This window comes from Pipistrellus hanaki (assembly GCF_964339955.1).
Source record: "Pipistrellus hanaki genome assembly, chromosome: 4".
Taxonomy (NCBI): domain Eukaryota; kingdom Metazoa; phylum Chordata; class Mammalia; order Chiroptera; family Vespertilionidae; genus Pipistrellus; species Pipistrellus hanaki.
Genome location: NC_140506.1, coordinates 34,094,042 through 34,116,501, shown reverse-complemented (window position 1 = coordinate 34,116,501; position 22,460 = coordinate 34,094,042).

Below are 22,460 nucleotides of genomic sequence, written 5' to 3'. Positions count from 1 at the left end.
TTTGTTCTGTTGGAGGCAGATCACTGTGTTACTCGTTCCTTGCAGCAAAAAAAGAGACGAATTACAAGTTTGGAAAATCTCATGTTTTGTTAGGATTTCTACATCTTGGCTTCAAACAATGCTGCAAAAGATGTTTATCATTGTCAGTTCTTGTAGTTTCAGACCCCACACCAGTACCTATGCCATAAATGGCCATCATGAAATGGAAAATAATTTTATGGACATTTAGTTAGAGAAGAGAGTTTATAAGCACCTGTGCATCTATTTTTACTTTCCTTTAAAAATGGCAAAAAATGTTTAGTGGAAAAATATATAAGCCCTAAAATATCTTTTTAAAAAGCAATTCTTATAAAACATGCATAGAGTTAAAACCATGCAAGTCAGGTACATATGTGACTAATCATATTTGTGATATATCTCTCTGCCTAATCATTAACTTTAAATGCCATATAAGAATTTGTAATCCACAGTAAATTATTTCACAGAAATAATTTAAGAGGGCTGCTGACTAATGTGAAACATTCTAGTTTCCACCAGCAGTTGGCTGCCAAACATTATTTTTTTTAAAAAGAGTCCCAGATATAAGTTCACATAAATTATAGTGAATATAAATCTCTAATGATCAAGTGGCGGTTAGAGATTATTGCGTTTAGAAGATAGGGAAAAAATACATTAAACACCATGAAGTCTTTCCAAGCTCCATTTTACACATTAGGAAAAAATCCTCCCAAAACCTTTTAACTTCTCTGCTAATGCCCTAGACGCAATGTCCTACATTTCAAAACACACTGTAACAGAGTTTATTGAGCCTACAAAGTAGAAGGGAAATCATATTTTAATGATAGAGAGACTGCCCAAGCTCTGGTTTTTAAATGGAAATTAGAAAATTTAGCTGTTAAACTCCAACTTCTAACCTTTTTTCCAAACATTTCTCTTAGGGTGTCCTTTTTATAGCAAAAAATCAGAATAGCTCCAAGAGTTAATTATCCAAATGACAGTGATAAAGGTTCCCCGCCTCCTTTCAAATTCTTGGGTTTTCTGCAAAGCTGAAAACCTTTCGGTGGAAATAATGTTCCAATGATAAAAAGCAGCAGCACATGAGTGAAATTAGGCAGAATTGGCCTGACAGGGAGTCAGGAACCAGAACCGTGACATGCGGCCACTCACATGGCAGCATTATTCAGGTAGAAATCCATAATTAGCTGAATTATTCTGAGTTTAACGATTAACTAGAAAGTGTGGGGGTGAGGGGTGGGGGAGGAATAGTAAGTTTGGTTGAGAAAATTAATTCCTATCCAAATCTTCATTCCTTCCTTCAAGATGTGACTCCAAAGCAAGACAATTACGTCAAAGAAGGTTAGGGGCCTAATTCTGAACACTGCCTTTTAAGTACATGCTAGAGGCCTATTAGACATCATGTAAGCTGCAGACAGCAGCGTTTCCACCACCCACCCCAATATTTAACATCTGTACGCCAGCTTCTTGGGAGCAGAAATGGAGACATGTGCATTTTAACATATTCCAAGAGCACAGTCCCAGGGGGAAATCTACCTTTCACCATATATGGCCAACATGCAACTCTAGCCAAGAACTCGGTGCAGATATTTATGTAATATCTCCACCCCTCTCTCCCCAGGTTGGCAGAGGTTTAAGGAAATACTGTGGGGAGGCCCCTGCAAAGTCTGTCTTCTGAGATACGAATGGTGCTGATGGAAAAAGCTGAAGTGCTTTTCTGAGCTTGCATTGGACTGTCACCGTGTGAGGTATGTCAGAGAATTTTTTTTTAATCAATCCTTCTAAAAATATCTATAGATATAAATATTTGAAGTTATTCTATATACTAACATATTATTTGTTCCAGGTTTTTTTTGTGGGATTTTGTGTGTGTGTGTGTGTGTGTGTGTGTGTAAGTTGTGACCTTGACCCATTCCTTTGAGGACTATCTCAGTGTGCACTAGAAGTCTAGCGATGGAAAAGAAGATCGGTGGGATACAATGAGTGCTGGGTGATATTTTATAAGGGAATTTTAGCAACTTTGGGAAACTCCAACACAGCTACCTTAAAACCCTGCTGATTACTATGGAGGGAAAATACAACTCATAGGCTGAATTGCAATAATGGAATTCCAAAGGAGAGAGAGTGTTAGAAATAACACGAGAACATTTTTATAAATATAATTTACATAATTAAGCCAGTGTCCAACTAGCATGCTTGAACACAGTCACCATTGAAAGAGCCTTCTAAAGGACACACAGCAGGCATGCTAATGTAGTCAAATAAGAAACAACCATGGTGTCTCATTACGGAGCTTCCATGGCATGTGGGGCAGGGGGCAGAAGTCCTGGGTGATGGTTCTGCTCTGCCCCGACTAGCTTTCTCACTGAGCTGTCTCCTGGGACTTCTGCCCCCTGCCCCACATGCCATGGAAGACAGCACAGTGAGAAAGCTAGTCAGGGCAGAGCAAGTAAGGGCAGCCTCGGGGATGACCAATATTATGATGATTCAATAAGATAACGATCAAATGTTGTTTAGAGAGCCGTCAAATGCTCCACACGAGACACTATTGTCATCATATTCTTCATCACCCTGCAATAATGGGGTGCCATTTCCATGTCAGCGCTAAGGGAGGGCTCCCACCGGAAAGAGAACAGCCGGAAGAGCAGGGGGTGGGGGGGCTCCCACTCCAGCCCTCTGGAAGGAGCTGCTGGGCACTGGGGTGGGCCACGGCCCTCTCTCAGCACCACCCACTCTCCCCACAGACGCTCTGTGTCCGGATCTTCTCCAGGCTGAGGCCCGGCACAAATGCTCACAGAGAGGGCCCTCTGCCTCACACACGTGTGTGGATCCTAAAGCTCCTCTCACCCTCCCAGACCAGCGTGTGCCTTTGCAGGACAGAGAAGTGCCCGGTCGCCAGTGCTGTCTGGCCTGCTCTCTCTCTCTCTCAGTGCTACCGCAGTGCACTCGCTGCTTTTCTACTGAGCACACCCTTCCTGCGAAATATGTCATATTTACATTGTTACACAGGAGTGATTGCAGCCGCAGACGGGAAATGCCTTAAGCGTGCTAATTACCTGGAGCACAGAGCTTAACATTCTGGACTCCGAGGTGGTATGTAAGCCTATTTAGATTTTCTCCAAATTCCTTAAGGCTAATGCAACTTCTGAGTGTATCGAGTAATCTCTAATTATTTGTGGAAATGCTCGATGTGAGAAGGCCAGATTAAACCCCCAGATAATCCCCAGATCTCATTTTAGCCAGCTTTTCCCACCAAGCCCAGCCCTGGAGGGACCGCTGAGAAGGGCGAGGCTGAAGCTCCCTGCTCGCCTGCCCGCCCCCTGGCGGAGATGTTCATAAAGGGGCCACGGGTGTGGAGGGGCCACGGTTGGGAAAAATAATAATAATAATAAAAACAAACAAACAAACAAACAAACAGGAAAAGAACGGTGTCCAGCCAGTTAGATTTAAAAGGCTGGCTCTACATGTGAAGGTTCTGATTCACTGAGCTCAGGATTAGCATACTTGATCTATGTTCTAATCTAAATAATGTCCTTCAGGCTCACAGCATCTCCAGGCCTCAGTGTCTGCAAACGGGCCAGTCCTGGGTCGCCAGTCGCTGGGAGGCTGGGCGCGGATCTTCGGGAAGGAAGGACCCAGGGCGCAGCCTCTCAGAGGCTGCAGTGATTGCCGGCTCCGGGGGCCGGTCCTTCCCCAGCACAGGCAGCGGCCACTCCCAGGCGGAGTGCCAGTGGGCGTCCGGGCCGATGCCCCGGAGGGTGTGGAGGGCTGTGCTGCCTGGATCCCTCCCGGTCCCCGCTCCCCTCCCCGAGCAGCAGGCTCCTAGGCTGGCCTTTGCCTTCCGTCCTCTCTCCTGCCCCCCTGCGGCCGCCGAGGAGAAAGCGCTGCAGCTCCGGGCCCTGGCCACCCAGGGCCACTGCCGCTGCCCCCTGGTCCGTGGGCATCTGGGCTGCAGAAAAGGCCTCACTTGTGGGAGGATGGCGGTGATTCCTGCGGGACCCAGACCCCCTGGCATCTCCGAGAAGGTTCAGGCAACTCTGCACCGCCCCTTCCACCAGCTGGGAAACCCTTCCTTCCAAGGCCTGGGCTGGCGGCTTCTCTGGCAATGACCTGATGACCTACTAAGCGAGGCTCTGCGTGTGCAGGGAGGTGGGCCCGGGCGTCATAGCCTGGGGGTTAAGGCAGTAGTTACATGGCCACCACGTTAGCAGAGCCGTGATGAGGTGTTTATTTCATTTTAAACCCCCCTCTCTTTCCCCCACCACACACACACACACACACTCACACTCACTGCCTCTACTAGCCCAGAGGGGGTTACAAATGACTTCCACATCCTGGCAGCTTATAGGTAGCTTGTAGGTGCGTAACTAAGCCAACCAGTGACGTTTCCGCTGCCAGAAAATGTGTTTCCCATCTAGCATTCTTGCACAAGGACAAAATAGAATGTGTCTGAAAGTGGTGAGCTTCCTGACTGGGCTTCCCTCACCCACCCGATTCCCACTTAGGAATGAGACTAGAGTCATAGTCCTGGCCAGTGTTTCCCAGGGGTTGGAGCGTCGGCCTACACACCGAACGGTCTTGGGTTTGATTCCTGAAGGGCATGTGCCTGGGTTGCAGGTTTCCTCCCCGCCCCTGGTTAGGCAAACGGTCAATGTTTCTCTCTCTCTCTCTCTCTCTCTCTCTCTCTTCCTCTCTCTTCCTCTCTGTCACTCTCTTTCTCTCTCTTCCTCTCTCTCTCTCTCTCTCTCTCTCTCTCTCTCTCTCTCTCTCTCTCTCTCTCTCTCTCTTCCCTTCTACTCACCCTGAAGAGTAATGGGGAAAATATCCTCAAGTGAGGATAAAAAATATAAATAAATAAAGAGAGAGAAGCTAGCATAACAAAGATTAGTTTAAACTTATTTTCCTTTGTGCATCCCAGATTCCTGCTGGCTCAGTGTCCCACGTCAGGTGAGATTATTCATGAGGCTCTGAGTGGAGTTGATAAGTCTCACTCCTCCCCCAGAGAAATTCCAAGTGGATTTCAATCACTCCCCGGTTGCCGAGCGGGTCTGTGTTTTATGGGAGTTCTCCAGGGGGCTCTGAAGTATTTTTTTTTTTTTTTTTTTTTTACCAAATCTATTTCTCAGCTTCAAGATCCTGAATAAATCGCCTGCCCCTTCTCTCAGCTGCCACTCCCTCTGCCGCCATCAAGTGTGAGCCGTGGAAAAGTCCCTGGGAAACAGCTTGGAACAAAACCTCTGGGGCACAGCCCTTGGCTGCCAGTCCGTTTGCTACCTGCTGGACAGAGAGGTTTCGAAACGTCTGACACAGTGGTCGGCAAACTGTGGCTCGTGAGCCACTTGCGGCTCTTTGGCCCCTTAAGTGTGTCTCTTCCACAAAATACCATGGCCTGGGCGAGTCTATTTTGAAGAAGTAGCGTTAGAAGAAGTTTAAGTTTAAAAAATGTGGCTCTCAAAAGAAATTTCAATCATTGCACTGTTGATATTTGGCTCTGTTGACTAGTGAGTTTGCCAGCCACTGGTCTGACAGACTAGTCAGGGCATTGGCCTATTCTGTGCACAGATGTATCCCCTGCTTGCAGGGTCACTTACCGAATGTCACCATTTACTTTCTGGAGCCTGGTGGCCTTGCAGGGAAAACGGCCCTTAGAACCCTCATTTAGAGCACACGCTGAAATCCTCACATGAAAGAAAGCATCGTGGCGCTTCTTTGAGGACTGCCACTTGTCAGAGGTTACGGCTAACTGGTGTCAGGCAGGTCTGCTGTGAGGACTGCAGGCTTGTTTGTTTTGTTGTTTGCATAAGGGCTAGAGAGGGGAACGGGAAGCGAAGTCCCTCGGTGAGCCAGGAGGCATTTTGCATGATCTGCCAACCTACTTTAAAAAAAAAAAAAATCCCTGTCATCCCGCCTTCTGGGAGAGCAGGATGGGCATGGCTAAGCGACCCACTCCGATGCCTGCTCTTCCTGTTGCCACACCGAACAGGCCGCTCCAGTCGCCATTTCCCTCACTCACACCATGTGAGGAAGAGGAAGCTTCCTGGGAGATCCAAGAGCAGCCGCTTCTGGAGTGGAGATTTGTCACATTTCAATGATTCTCACCCCCTGGGCCTCCACTGCGCCAGCACCCTGGAGGCTCCAGCTGGGCCTTCCCGGGCGAGGACCGAGTCACCCTTTTCTTATTTAGAGTTTTACTAAAACAACATCCTCAACGGCAACCAAAAGTAAAACCAACAAAAAATCAAAATAGACGGAGGCACAGACATCTGGCGTGTTTACAAAGCACAGCTTTCTTACCCTGGAATAATTAAAGCCTGTCGGACTTGGCTGGCCCTGCCCCTGGTGGGGCTCATGGCTTCAGATTCCTTGTCACCCACATCAATACTGCTTCGCCAGAGTCAGTTCCCGCCACCCTGCTCCCTGGGCTTCTTTGCGGTCGGGGGGACCTCCAGCCTGGCTGGATCCCCTTTTGTGCACCCCCCACCGATGGCCTCAGCCCGAGAAAAGCACTTTCCAGCCCAGTGTTGGGGTTCCTCCCTGCACCTCCTGGCAGTTCCAAGATCTCCCTGCGCGGCATGCAGGGAGGCGCAGAGCCCTCATCTGTCACTCTCCCCTCTCTGGCCGCCAGCCCAGGCGCGGGCACTAGCCCTGCCCCTGCAGAAGCCTGCCTGCCTACTTTGTACTCCTCCCCGCCCGGCTCTCCCCTGGCCAGCCAGCACCACCGAAACCACCTGTTTTGTGTTTTGAAAGCCGGGAAGCACCCCCACCATCCACCCTTGCAGACCTCCCACGGAGTTCCAATTTCCCCGTCCAAACTCCAGATCTGAGCTCCCCACGGATCTGAAGAACGCGGGAGCTGCTGCACAGTCAAGCCTCTTCTCTGGCGCAGATGGCCCCTGGCGCCCTCTCCAGGGAGGGGTGGCCTGACAGCTTTGTCCGAGGTGAGAGTGCCTGCACAGTCAGTCACCTCTGCCAGGCGCCATGTCCCAGGTGAGTCCCCGCCAAGGTGCAAGAACAGGTTTACAAGCAAAAACCATGACCCTACTTTTTTTTAAAAAAGGCATGTACTAAAAAAAACACAAGTAAACAGGTTCACACACACGCAGCAAGGAAAGGACTGAGCTCCTTGATTGGCAGTTTCCGAATGTTCTGTCAGTGCTAATTTGCTCAACAAATTTTTTTCTGCCTTCCGCCAGCATTTGCTTCCAGGCAAGTGGGAGCATGTGTCAGAGACTGGAGGAAAACTTTTGGAAGATGAACTAGTTTAAAGCCGACAACATGGAGAATAAAACCTTATCCCATTCTTCCTCTTTCTTTTTCTTTTTTTTTTTTTTTTTCCTTTTTTTAATAGCTGTCGTTTGCCATTTACTCACTGCCCTCCCTGAGCCAGGGCCTGGGTCACCAAAACACGACCAGGCGATACTGATGGGCGGCCAGGCCCCACCCCCGCCCATTAACCCTTCCTCTGCAGCGCCGGCCACCTCCCAGGTGATTCCAATGTGCAGCCAGGCTCTACCCTCCACCGAGACGTGCACATGCGTGCTGCACCGTGAGTACGTGTCCGGGTGTGTCAGCTCCAGTGAGCCAGTGAGTGCCCGGGCGCCCCTCTCGGAAGGCGTGGAGAAACCGAGTCACAGGACACGGTGTGGCTGAGGAGTGCCTCCGGCTCTCCACGGGTAAGTGTGTGTGAGGGTGACCAGCACTGTCGCTTGCCCAGGACTCTGGGGGAGAGGGCGTCCTGGGGCATGAGATGTTAATGCTAAAATTTGGCATTTTAACAGGGAACTGGAAGTCTGAGGCCCACAGAAGTAAACTCTCATGGTCGGGTGGTAGCATTGGGGGGGCGGGAACGTGGTGCATGAGTGTGTGTGTGTGTGTGTGTGTGTGTGTGTGAGAGAGAGAGTTTTGTGAATGTGTGAGAATATGTGTGTTGCATGAGTGTGTGTGAATGTTGTGCATTGGTGTGTGTGGGTGTATGCATTTGTGTGTGTGTGTGTGTGTGTGTGTGTGACAGTGTAGGCATGCTGGGGACGGTAGGCCTTGCCAGCCCTGTGTGGCCCCTGCGGTGGCCTCTGCGCCATCTGAGGGCGGGCCCGGAGTCCGGCCCGGAGCAGCTCACAGGAACGCTGCCCTGCGTGGCTCCGTGAGCTCCGGGTTAGAGCTCGCCCATCTATTCTGCGCCGTGACAGTGTAATTAGCTTTTTCTCTGGCAAGAATGAAAGGGCAGTGTGCTTTCTGACAGCTGGGGGAGCTGCCTTCCTGCCTGATGCAGCTCGTCTCCCCCGATCTTCTTACACCTGTTCAAACAAGGACCAGGATAGGCATTCATTTGAAGTTCAAGAGGCCACGTGAGCCATGACCTAAATATAGGCCTGGATATAATTATAAAGATACTTAATTCTTTGTTCTGGAAGACTTTTGCAGCCCACTGCTCCCTCTGAGGCTCAGGCAGCTTCCTCAAACATGTGTCCCTCGGAGAATGAATGCAGGCAGGGGTGAGGATGCCTGCGGAGCACGGAGCACAGGGCGGAAGGCTGGCCGCCCCGACGGACTCCCAGTCCTGGCCGTTTATCAGAACCCCAGGGAGGAGGCTCAGTGAGACGCAGCTCTCCAGGCCCTCTCCTGAGACTGATTCTTCGGCATGGAGAATGGAGCTGTCTTTTTAAAGCTGCCCGGGTGATTCTGATGCTCAGCCCTGCCTGAGGCTGGGTGTGGAGTCACCCCTTTCTTTGGGGCGTTTCTGGGACTGGGTGGGGATACTGACCGTGGCCATTTCCCGAGCCTCCCTCCCAGGCAGCCGCCCATCTCGATGATTCCCATTCTGCAGATGAGGCAACAGAGTCCTTCATCCGTCTCTCTGCTGTATCCTGGATCGCCTTGGGGCAGGAGTCACCATGATTTTGAGTCCACAGGCCTTTTGGAGACGGATAAGAACTACAAATCCCTCACCGTAAAGCTGCACATGCACATGAGATTTTGCACAACTTCAGAGGTTCACGGAGCCTCCTGAAGCCTCCCCCAGGACCTCTGGGTAAGAATGCCCATCGTGAAGGGCATTCGCCAGGAGAGCCCACACACAGGCGCCCTGAGCTGGCTCCTCAGCAGCCTGGTGAGGGCCTGAGGCACTTACTGAGAGGTCCCGGGACTTCAGGGCGCGTTGGGGATGCCCTTGGTACAGGAAGTGGGGATCAGACACAGCCCCCGCTTCCGGTTCAGTGGGAAAGACACGACTGCACAGGTAGATCGACAGTGCAAAGTTCAAGGTGGTTTATGGCAAGTGCAAACAAGGGTTGACACTACGTGCAGTTCCGTGAGGTGTCAGGAGCTGAGGGAGGACTGAGGGGCCTGGAGGAGCCTGGCCTGAGCTCGGGAAGAAGGAGAGCATTCTGGGAAGAGGGGACTTGGAGATGCTTTGGGGAAAAGAAGAGAAAGCCACACCCAGGGCACAGACAGGGAAAGCCAGGCCAGACCTTTTTTTTTTTTTTTTTTTTTTTCTCTCCTTTAAAAAAATTTTTTTCTATGCTAAGAAATTAATCCTTCCCCACCACCAGAAAAAGAAAAAAAGAAAAAAGGAAAGACTAAGAGAAAGAAATGCTCAAGAAAGTGATCACCTTTGTGGTCATTTTAAAATATGTTTACATGGAACAATTAAATTATTTTAATATAAAACATAATGCTAGAGAATTGTACTGTTCAAAAAAATTAGAGTTTGTTAAAAATATATTAAGTTTCTCACAGGCAATGTGGTCCAGGAAGAGAAAGCTGCCTGGGAACGCTTGACAGTTCATCCCTGGGACTATATGCATCACCTCATTTGCAAATTATGTCAGAATTCTACATTTGAGCGCTCTATGAAAATGGGGGTTCCACCAAATGGCCTCCTGCCTGCCCTCCCTACCCTCACTCCGTGGTAGACCCTGCCCAGTGTGGCTGAAGGACTGCGCTGGGGAAAGGGCGGGAAAAAGACGTGTTAGCTTGGATCCCTTGGAGAAAGCTCTTGGCCACGCTGAGTGTCTTCCTTTGTCCTGTAGGGGGAGCTGCTGCGATTTTGAAGGAAGGACTGGAGTCGCCGCAGGGTGTGTGGGGGCGGTGGGCAGCGGAGGACTCTGGGGTGGTGAGAAACTGGAGGCTTGAAGACTCGCCCAGGAACAAATGCCAGGGGCAGATGCAAGGAGACCTGACAGGGGCCGGGAAAGAGCAGGTTCCAACACAGTAGGACTCTCCCTAGGGACCCAGGGCAGAAAGATGGGGCACTTGGTTTTGCCTGAGGGTGATGGGCCGTGATGGCTCCACGGACAGAACCAGAACTCACAGGGCCTGAATGGCGAAGACAAATTCTGCATTCGTCTGTCCTCTGGGGGCAACAGGCAGGCTCACCACACACCGCATCTCAACTGTGCTTCTTCCCTGAAAGAGTCCTGGTGGTTCTTAGAAGACAAACGCTGCAGGCAGGGCGCCCTGCTCCTGGCACTGCGGTCCCTGCGGAGCTTTGGATTCTGGGAGCTCCTGCTTTTTCCGGGAGGACATGGCACCAGGACGTCAGACTTCGGCTCTTCACACAGACAAGGGACTTCCACAACCCCAGGGCAGACACTGGTACATGCAGAATGTCTTACTAACACTTCAACATATGAAACTTAATAATGAACACAAAGCCACGACCGACTCTGGCCTGAGGTGGAGGCAGAAGCGGGGACATGGCTGGGAGGGGAGCCTGTTCCATAGGAACCGCAGGGGTTTACCTAGAGAAGCCCACGGGAGAGGAGGAGGAGGTGTGGAGTCAGACACAGCCCCTGCTTCCCACAGAGTTTAAGAAATGCACGTGGCCGCTGTCTGGGACAGTGGGTTGGTTTCTTAGGCAGATAAAGTGGTTTCCTGCTTCTGAATGCAGTTTCTTCGCATAACAATGAGCTGCTTAAACAGACCCAGACATGATTATAAGATCGTCTTACCTGTTTTTTAAAAACACATCACAAATCTGTTCACAAATGTTTAGACAAAGCCACACATGACTATTTTTAAAGAGCAATGCCAACATACAGATACATTTACCTCTGTCCTCACTTGAAAGGACTCCTTGTAGTTGGGCCAGGATATGTGACCAGTTCTGACCAGTAAAATGCGAGTGGAAACGCCCCCATTACTTGTGGGCTGAGGCAGTGAACCCCGGTGTGGCTCTCCGGTTTTCCTCTTCCCCGGCTACGGTGGGAGCCTGGAGTGGCACTGTGGAGTCACAGAACCGCCTCTTGGAGGAGACTGCCTGGGGAGTCAGCGGGACATGCAGTGGACTTCGCATGAAAGAAAAAATTAACTTCTGTTGTGTTAAACACTGAGATTCAAGGGAGGCTTGTTCATGCAGCAAAACCTAGCCTACACTGACTAATATACTCACCTTTCCTTCTCAGTTTTCTGTCCTTGTACAACTCCCTGCATTCTTCAATATAGAGGATAGACGGTGCTTTAAAATACCATTTTCCCACACTCTCTGTACGATTCTTTTCTTTTGGTACGTGGTTATATGGTGGCATATGGCTGTGCATTTATGTTTGCCAGAACTGGTCTTCCACCCCCACCCTACCCCCTTCTTCTTTTGGAGAAAAATTTAAAATACAGACCAGGACAAAAATAAACAACAAACACCCCAGCTCCCACAACCCAGGACTCACAGTTGTTAAAATGTTGTCACATTTATAATACTTTAGATCTTTTTATGAAGGAAATAAAGCATTACAGTCATATTGGAGCATGTGCCCAGCTCCCAACACCCTCTGCAGTTGTATTTGCTTCATACACACATCTCTACCCTTACACCCGGGGGTAACTGCTGATATAAATGTGGGGTGCCTCCACTGAGCCCTGTTTGTATTTCTATATCATATATATTTGCTATAAAAACAGAGCCCATTCACGAGGGCTCTGTCCTCATGACCTGATCACTTCCTGGGGGCCCCACCTCCTAATACCATCACCTGGAGAATTAGGTTTAAACATTTGAGTTTGTGGGGGGACACAAACATTCAGACCATAGCTTACATCAACAGGAAGTTGGATACTAGAAGGTGATATATTCATGTAATGAACTATGAAGAGAGAATATATATGTCTCCCTGTGTCAAATCTCAAAATATAATTCTGAGTAAAAAAATCAAGTTCAGAGGTCCTTCATGTATATGTTAAAAGCACAATACACACACACACACACACACACACACACACACACACGCACACACGCACACACGCTCGCACACTAATATATAAAGCACGAAAAGCACTCAGCGGAAGCACCCTACGTTTGTATTAGCAGTTACCCCCGGGCATGCAGGGGCTTCCGTGTGAAGCCAGAACCTACAAGAGGGTCTGACTTCTCCAGCTGTGAGGAGGGGGAGGGGGGCCCAGGAACACGGGCGGGTGGTAGAGATTTGGCAGCTGGTGGAAGCCGAGTCTGTGGTCAGTGGAAAGAGCGCCGTGGAGGCCTCTCTGAGCCCCGGAGAGCCCCAGCGGTGAGGGCCAGGGTTGGCTGTAGCTCCATGTGGCCGGAGGAGCCCTGGGGGCCTCCCTCCTGCCCCTGCCCTTGTTAGCACCACGGAAGCCCGGCTTTCCTGAGGCTCCCAGGATGGAGGAGGGAGCACCCTAATTTTTTAAGTTGAATTTCAGAGACAAAAAGGGAATATGACACCCCTTGAATGCGATATTGTGGCCTAAGATGCAGGGTTGACCAGATGCTGTGTGATCTGTGCTGTCACCCAGAGACTCACCTTTACCAGAGCCCTGCACCGGGCTCAACACGAGACTCTGAATAATCTTTGAGCAAGACGCCCCATGTTTTCACTTGGTACTTAACATGCAGGTTATGTAGCTGGTCCTGCAAAGAGGCATGCCAGCTGCATGCCCCTGGCAGAAGTCTCAAGCATCTTGTGTCTTCAGGGGAAATCCTCCCTGAGAGCTGGAGCCCTGAGAATGCTAACCCCCGGGCAAGCCCACCACACCACCACCTGCCTCAGGACCACCTCGATTTGTGCTTCCTGTTCCACGTCTTCTCTATGACCATAGAGCTAACTATAAGCTCAACATGTGTCATTATGAGACTAAATATGAAAAGCATGGTGGTGCACAAAGGGGGCAGCCGAGATGACAGCGAAGCTGTTGGGCCGCGGCTGGTGGATTCCCATGGAGAGGCTGTGATGGTCCAGGGAGGCCTGGAAACTGTAACACGCGTGTCCCAGGCTGCACCCCTCGGGAGCCTGGCCCAGCGCGGCCGGTCGGAGCCTCTCTCCCTGCAGAGCCCCTACTGCTCCCTGCCCTGTGTTTGCCCAGATCTTCAGAAGTTAGACATCAGTCAAAACCGGTCTGGCTCAGTGGATAGAGCGTCGGCCTGCAGACTGAAGGGTCCCAGGTTCGATTCCGGTCAAGGGCATGTACCTTGGTTGCGGGCACATCCCCAGTAGGGGGTGTGCAAGAGGCAGCTGATGGATGTTTCTCTCTCATCGATGTTTCTAACTCTCTATCCCTCTCTCTTCCCCTCTGTAAAAAAATCAATAAAATATATATATTTTTTTAAAAGTTAGACATCAATCTGGACTCTCTGTGTATGTTTGAACGAAGTGCTTTCGAAGCCGTCAGAGCCCTTGGAGCTTAAAATGACTCCTATGGAGTGAGGACACTTTTCCAGAGTTCTGGAATTCATGGTGTTTCAGTCTGAGGCTTCCAGAGGCAGCCTGCAGGCACCTGCGTGTCCGTGGGTCCTTTTGTGGAAATGCACCGGGGAGGAGGGGTTTGGGGGGGGGGTGCATGTGGTCAGGAACGAGGAGACGGGCACAGCCTCCCTCTGACCCAGCCTCCGCTAGGGCCCCCACTCACTGGCTCGCCTGCCCTCATTGCAGTCTGTGCAGTTAACACAGAAACCACGGCCTGTCGCTCCCAGGTGCCGCCCCCACTCACCAGGCATCTGTTCAGAGTCCTGAGAGGAGACAGAGGTGGTGGCCAGTGCCTTTAAGCAGATTTTGTAAGTTGTAGGCACTGCTTTCTGCGTTCTGAGCCATTGAAGTCTGAAAACTCCCCAGTGCAGCAGGTCCTCTTATTGTCCTCTTTTCACAGATGAGAAAACTGAGACCCTGAGAAGCCAAAGAAGTTGATACAAACTAGCAAGGGATGCAGCCAGAACCCCAAGCTGGACTGAGCCTGCCGACAGGATCCCACACGTGCTCCCCACCAGCCAGTGGAAGCAGGAGGCTAATTACAACAAGGGCCCAGCTGACACCGCTGAGCGATGTGGAGTGTTTTGTGCCGGAGTGAGGCCGGGAGGCAGCAGCCTCGTGGGAGAGATGGGCATGCAGACAGCAGGGAGCCCCGGCCCCTGGGCCTCCCAGGCACTGACTAGGTAAGGATGGCACCTCCTGATATACAACAGAATGGGCACGAGTGTGCACTCTGCAGGCGTGATTGTAGCTCCCCAGCTTGGTAGCTAGTGAAATGGACTGATGATAGTGCCGGCCTCCCTGGCTCTTATTGAGCACTCAGTAAATGTTAGCTATTGTTATTGGCTTCTCTCTCTCTGTCTTCCTTCTCCTCCCCCCACATACCCCATACCCCCCTCTCTCTCCCTAGAATCTTACTTGAGTACTTCTCTCAGGCATGAAGGTGGTGTGGACTGACCAGAGTTTCTCAAACTTTCGTATGTATATGAATGACCTTAGTAAATGGCAATCTTATTCAAATGCAGGTTCTGGCCAGGGTCTGGGCTGGATCCCAGATTCTGCATTTCTGACAAGCTCCCAGTGCTCTCACGATGCCGGCTGAGGGACCTCCCTTTTGAGGCTTGAGAGTGAAGATAAGTTAATATCCTTTTAGGACTTCCTGGAACAAAGGGCCCTGAAGGTGTTCAGATAATATGTTAATATGGATTCCCTTCTCTCTTGGGCAGTATTATGTCCTTCTGTTTATTGCTAAATATAAACACCTACCTGTGTGGATCCTGGAGGCTCACGGCCCTGTTATACGGCAGGGCCCCTCCGTTGAAAGAGCTTGTACTCAGCACCAAAACATAGTAAGGCGGACAGCCCCCTGTCCTGGTGCTGAGGGCTACAGGCCATGACAGAGAGCAAGCCGAGGGTGCGTTTTGAGTTCCGCGGAGAACTAGCGTCCACATACTGACTTTGAAATGTTGAGGATTAACACATGCTCCAGATGCGGACTGCATGAGGAAGTCTGGGCTTTTCCTGCGGGAGCCGGGCCTCTGTGGAGATGGGCTCCTGTTGGTGGTGGGAGGCTGGGCTGTGCCGCTTTCAGAGCTGCAAGGCGCCCGCATCCCCCGGCAGTGGGGGCCGTGGAGGAACCCGGCGCTGGGACCGGAAGGCATCGGGAAGAGACGCTCACAGGCTTGAGGTCACACCACGCCGCCGTGGCCATTGTTTCGGGAACATGCTGGTCTCGTTTGGCTGCGTTTTGTGGGGCGTTCAGCTCCTGCTTTCTTCCATTTGAAGATGATTGTTTCCTAGGGAAACAGGGATGCCACGTTGATCTGGGTGGGCTCTGGGCCGGGAATAAACTGGAGTTGTTATTAGGCCATCCCGCCCTAGCCTGTGTTGTGGGTGGAGCGGTCCATCGGGCTGCGGTGGCACACGTGGGAGAAAGTGTCCATTTTATTTTATTTTTAATATAATATATTTTATTAATTTTTTACAGAGAGGAAGAGAGAGGGATAGAGAGTTAGAAACATCGATGAGAGAGAATCATCCATCAGCTGCCTCTTGCACACCCCCTACTGGGGATGTGCCTGCAACCAAGGTACATGCCCTTGACTGGAATCGAACCTGGGACCCTTCAGTCCGCAGGCCAACGCTCTATCCACTGAGCCAAACCGGTTTTGGCGAAAGTGTTCATTTTAAACTGCTCGAGCGTCCTGGCACAGGTGCATTGGCCTTGCTGAGGCGGGACGGGGCCGGCCCCCAGGAGCCGCAGGGAGAACGGAAGGCAGCTCAACGGGGCACTCTGGAGAGGTGATGGATTGTTAGAATGTTTCCTCGAGTGGCTGTTGCCCTAGGAAGCCAGAGACAAGGAGTTTCTATTAGAGGGGGACACGTTGGAAAGGGCACTCCTGGGAGATGAGGCTTTCGGGGGTCCTTGTAGCAGAGCAGACCTTAAGTTGGCAGGAACTGGCACGGAAAGCCACAGGGCCACGAAGAGAGTGGTTACACCCGGCTCATGGGGACGGAGGATGAACAGGACAGCCCAGAATGATCAGCGCTTTTCACATTTTTAAAGCCAGGTGCTAATTATGTGCCAGGCGTTATCTCCTTTGATTCTCCCAATAAACCTTAGGGCAGTGGTCGGCAAACCACGGCTCTCGAGCCACAAGTGGCTCTTGGCCCCTTGAGTGTGGCTCTTCCACAAAACACCATGTGTGGGTGCGCACGTACAGTGCGATTGAAACTTCGTGGCCCATGTGCAGAAGTCGGTTTTCGGCCCGGGCGAGTCTGTTTTGAGGCGGTGGGGGTGTGGGTTGCATGAGGCTCGTGAGCCACAGTTTGCCGACCACTGCCTTAGGGCATGGTGCAGGGCGGAGGGGGCCCCTGGGGGAAAGGGGACATCTTTCAGCAACCAATATACATTTTAAACCCTCAGGGGTGAATGATGGTGTTACTTCCACCTCCCGGATGTGGGAACTGAGACTCAGGAAGGACAAGAACTTGCCAAAGATCATGGCAGAATGATGGAACCAGATGAGGCCATTCGAGTCCAGAACCTACTTTCTTAGACACCAGTCTGCGGTCCTTAAAGAAAAGAATGGGGGGAGAGAGGGAATGGAAAAATAAATAAATAAATAAAATCTTCAGCATAATCCGGTGAAAGAAAGAAAGAAAGAAAGAAAGAAAGAAAGAAAGAAAGAAAGAAAGAAAGAAAAGAAAGGATGGAACCAGAACCTTAGAGTTCAGATGTTTTTTGCTAAAAGTGTTTATCACTGGACTCATGAAACACACATCACGCACAGTGACCCAGGGCCCGTCAGACCAGATGCAAGCAGTGAGCTGAGACCTGCAGCAGCGGGAGAAGCCACTGCCTCCACTTACAGAGCTCTTCCAGGGCTGCAGGCCGGGCTGAGCCGGAGCTGAGCCTCCCGCAGCGTTAAGCAGCCCAGACTATTCCACTGACAGAAAAAAGACACAGAGCGGGACAGAAGTCAGTGATGCTGTCCAAGTCGCTCAGCCGCTAAGGGGCTGTCCTTCGGTATGGAAGTCAGCTCCTGGGTGCTCTGCGCGGCTGCCTGTGAGCGCCAGGGCCACCGAGGACCAGGCCCGGGCCCGGGGCCTGCAGGCTGGCTCTCCAGGACAGCACAGGAGTCTTGAGGCAAACCCATCTTCCTGCTGTCCTCCGTCACCTCTTTGTTTCTCCAGCCCGCCCGGTGCAGGCTGTCCGCCACGCAGCTGCAGGGAAGTCATTCATATCCAAGTTTGTGAAGTCAGACCTCAGACCACTGGTTCTTAAACTTGGCTGCACATTGGAATCCCTTGGAGGACTTTAAACATTGTTTGATGTCATGGTCCCCCCTCCAGATAACCTGATTTAATTGGTCTGAGGGGGGCAGGCTGGGCAATTCGCTTTTTCTTTTTTATTGACTTTTTTTATAAAGAGGAAGGGAGAGGGATAGAGAGCTAGAAACATCAATGAGAGACAAACATCTACCAGCTGCACACCTCCCACTGGGGATGTGCCCGCAACCAATGTACATGCCCTTGACCGGAATCGAACCTGGGACCCTTCAGTCTGCAGGCTGACGCTCTATCCACTGAGCCAAACCGGTTTCGGCGAAAACTGGAACCTTTTCAAGGCTGCTTTTGGAGGCGGCCCAACTCTGGTGCTCTGCCCAGGGTGAGCATGCTGTTTTGATCCCCGGGCTAAGAGTGATTTAGACCTTCAGAAGAATCTGGCTCATTTCCCCTGGTGCCTAGGTCATTCCCTGGTTATAAATCAGCCACCATTAGCAGCTGCATTTTACTCTCTCAGGCCGCAAGGGAACTGTACAGTTTTTACTGGATTAGCAACTTAATTGCACTAAATATAGCTCCCGTGCTCCGAAGAAGTTATGGCAGCTCCCAAAGGTGTCTGGCTTCCCCCACGCTCCCCCGCTTCCACCTCCCCAAACTCAGGGAGCAAGTTCAAACCCTGAACAACTCAAGCTTATTCAATCCCAGCTTCTGGAATGAACTGTGTTTTGCACGTGTCAGTATCATCAAACCCTGCCATGTGCATTTAATGTCTCTGTTTCCATAACAGCTAATGCCCTTCAAATGGGAAGATGGGGGAGACCCAAAGTACCACAAGACCCAGAGAAATGAGACAAATATGTGACACATGCAAGTCCGTGGTGCCGAGGCTCAGCCAGAAGGTTGCCTGTTGTACAGCTCACATGCTCTGTAAGTCATTGATGGTCCCCTGCTGATGGATGCATCTGTCGTTCTAAAATTACAAGTCCAGCTTCTTTGGCTAAAACCTTGCATCTGGCATGTATATTTATACTTGGCATTTCAAAATTAATATTTCTGGTTCAGCAGAGGGATTCAAGACAAACATTTTCTGAAAAGTTCCACATTCTTGAGCAGATATTTTGAATCTAGACCAAAATGAGAGAGAGAAAGAGAGAAGCAAGTATAGAAGAGGCTGCCAGTTGCTTAGCTAATGTCTATTCTACTCTTTCCCCTTTGTAATGGAACAACAGTAACAAATATGGCTACATTTCCCAGAATCCTTTGCTAGTGTGGCCATGGTCAATGAGGTGGAAGTGGAAGGATAACCTGGAACTCCCAAGAAGGCTTCTTTACAAGAGTTGAATCTGGTGTGATGTGTGCCCTTTTTCCTTCTACCTTCTGGCATGTAGACACAATGGAGCTTCAGCACCATCTTTGATCAGGAGATGACTTTGAAGAGGAAAGCCAGGTGCTAGGTGAAGACGGCAGAAAGATAGGAATGTGGGCCGCTGAGAGCCAAGGGGTCAACCCTGAGCTACCTACCTCTAAAGTTTTTATACGTGAGAGAGAAATACAGTGGGACCTCTGTTCTCTAATTTAATTTGTTCTGGAAGGCTGTTCAGAAACCAGTAGAAATACAGTAAATTGAATCAATCTTTTCTAGAACCCCAAATGTTTTAATGCTTATATACAGTACATGTCTAATGTACTTTTTAATCTATAAATAAACGCTTTAAAAACAAAGAGGACATGAAATGTAAAGGAAAATTTAACAAAAAGGAAAAGAAATGCACGGTAAAAAATGAAAATTTAATAATAAGCAGCAACAAAAGCTAAAGACAAAACAACAACAAAGCCACCATGAAAATATTCACAGCACAGTATCCTGAGATGTTAGCAGCGGTAAAGTGACTCATACTCGGACATTCTCTCTTTTGTTTGTTGCCTGAGAGATGCATGACTGATCATACAGGTATCGGCAGGAAAGGTTTATTGGGTTGAGAAATGAATTGTTGCGGGAAATGAGGTTTGACTGTAAACTTGTTTAAGTTAGTTGGGTCTTTTAGCTGTATGAAAACAAATCCAGTTCTAAGTGATAGATTATGGTAGAGTAAAATTAATAGAAAAGTCATTCCAACTATACCAGCACAAAAATGTCAGTCTATCTGCTGGAGTGAACAGCATTATTTGAAAAAAAAGGTAAATAACTATTTCTTGTGCTCGGCAAGGTTAAGCAACTTGCCTGAAGTCACCCTGTTAACAAGCAACAGAGCCAGTATTCTAATTCAGCCTATGCTCTCACTTGAACCTGCTTTCCCTCTAAAGTGAGCATGAGTAATAACTACAGCTCTGTAGCGTTGGCAGTTTTTTATCAACAACATTTTATGTTTGATCCTCAGCGGTGGAGAGGTCTGGCCTGAGTCCATCCCAAACCCAAGGAGCCTGGGAGAGATTTGCTTACTCCAAAGATGCTACCCCTTTTGGAATTTGCTGGCCTTTGTAAGTGAGGCTTCTGCGTATCCTTCATCCAGCCCCCACCTACGATGCCCCCAATAAGTGGAAATGGACTCTGTAACAGGAAGGAAGGACAGCTCAAGTCCCTTTTCCACAGAAAGTTACATTTGCTTGGAGGATTTTAATTATAGATAGTTCCTAAGTGCTTGTTGCTCAGAGAGTTGAACAGATTTCTGGGTGTTTATAATAGTGACCCCGAATAATGTTTTTGTAACAGCACACTTTAAGACAGTGGTTGACAGAGAATAAAACCCAATCTTAAAAAATACATATTAAATAATTATATAATCCACATAAAGCTGGACCTTTTGTAGTTTGCGTGTTCACATATTATCACACTTAAAGGAAGAATAATTGGGTTCTGCCACATGTGACAGAAAAGCAAAATAATCGTGGCTTATACAACATTTAAAGATTTATTCTCTCTCATTTAAAAGAAATCTGGAGTCAGGCAGCCTCATAGTCATTGGGGACCCAGCCTTTATTTTTCTGCCTATCTTTGTAACAAGTAGCCTTAATCCTCAAGGTTGCCTCTTGGGTCAAGGTGACTGCTGGGGTTTCTGTAGTCACATACAAGTTCTAGTGTTCAAGAATGAGAAAGAACGGAAAGTCAAAAAGGAATTCATCCCCAGCTCTCTCTTCTCCAATAGTCTCTCAGGAAACCCCCTTTGAAAACTTTTAACTTCCAATGATGTAGATCTTTTTTTTTTTTTTAATATATTTTATTGATTTTGTACAGAGAGGAAGGGAGAGAGATAGAGAGTTAGAAACATCGATGAGAGAGAGTCATCGATCAGCTGCCTCTTGCACACCCCCTACCAGGGATGCGCCCGCAACCAAGGTATATGCCCTTGACCGGAATTGAACCCGGGTCCCTTCAGTCCCCAAGCCAATGCTCTATCCATTGAGCCAAACCGGTCCCGGCACAATGATCTAGATCTTAACCACATGGCCAAACTTATTGTAGTTGCAAAGGAGGCTGGGAATAGTCTTTTAACTAGGAACATCGCCAGTCCCCCTCCCCCTTAATAATATAGGCCAGAAGTCTCAACCTTTTTGGTCTTGTGAACCATTATATCTTTACAATTTATTGAGGAGCCCCAAATGCTATTATTTATGTAAGTAACATCTATTAGTATTTACCATGTTAGGAATTAAAACCAAATATAACATTTATTCATTACACTTTAAATACCTTAAAATTGTATGTCAATTATACCTCAATAAAAGGCACACACTAAAAAACCAGCTCTAAGACCTTCAAATTTTTAAAAAATAAAATTTAAATTACAACTATAAAACACTTACATGTTAAATAACATATATTTTCCAAAGCAAAAAAATCAAAAAGTTAGAAGGGTGTTATTGTTTTCCATTTTTGCAAACTTTTTAAATATTTGACTTCACAGAACACAGCCAGATTCTCATATTTGCTTCTGCATTCTTCTTCATGCTATTTTGCATTTGCAGAGTTTGGTTAAATTATATAAAGAGAATCTAGCCCCATACAGATATATAGTTAGAGAATATAGAACTATTTTAAAAGCTTTTCAGGTAATTGTGGATATTATTCTTTGATGCTACCAAAACTCACCCAGTTGTTTTTTAAAGGCTAGTTGCAATGTGACACCTGAAATCATATCAACGAATACTTTGTGTTCTCTTACATTAAAACCCGCTGGTTTATCTTGCACTGGAAATGGATTTTTTTACCTGTGTCGTGGTCATGAGGAAAATATCTGTTCACTGAGTTATGTAGACCGTTCAAATGTTGATATATTTTATGATATAAAACTTTTTAAATCACGTTTTGAAAAAGAAATACCACTACGGATCTCAAAAGAAAAGCCCACCTTGGGGGATGTTGTCCAGCTCATGATGACAAATATAAGTTCTCAAGGATTTCGGTTTTCACTTAAAATGTTGAATGTTATCATTGGCAACCAATGCTGTCAGTTATTTCCCTTGGAGTAATGGGCTGATTTTGTTCAGTTTTGAGAAAATGTCTGCCAAGAACTCAAGTCTCCGTAACCACCGTGGCTCCTGCCACAGGCCTTCAAGGACCACAGAGTGAGCTGGGAAGCCAGGGTATTACTTGAGCAGAGGGACCAGAAAGGTGACCCCCCACCAGTGAGCCCCCAGTGGCCTCTCCGGGGTGCAAACGAGGTGCAGACACGCTCTAATCTAAACCTGTCGTCCGCCTGGAGCTTTTAGACAGGGCTTTTTGTTTTCCCTCTGCAGTCTACTTTCCCTCTGAAAAATTCCAAGCGTGTTTGTGTGGCTCCCGTTCTGGCTGATGAGGGATGGAGGCTCCTTCCTGGCTGAAGTGGGATCAGACCAGCCCCTGGGGTCCAGCAGGAGGAGCCCTGGCCTGGCCCGGCAGCAGGGGGCACCTGCTGGGAAGGGGCACTGATTCTCTCTCACACCCATTTGTCCAGCGTGGGGACCGCTGCAAAGTTGTCCCCTGCAGCT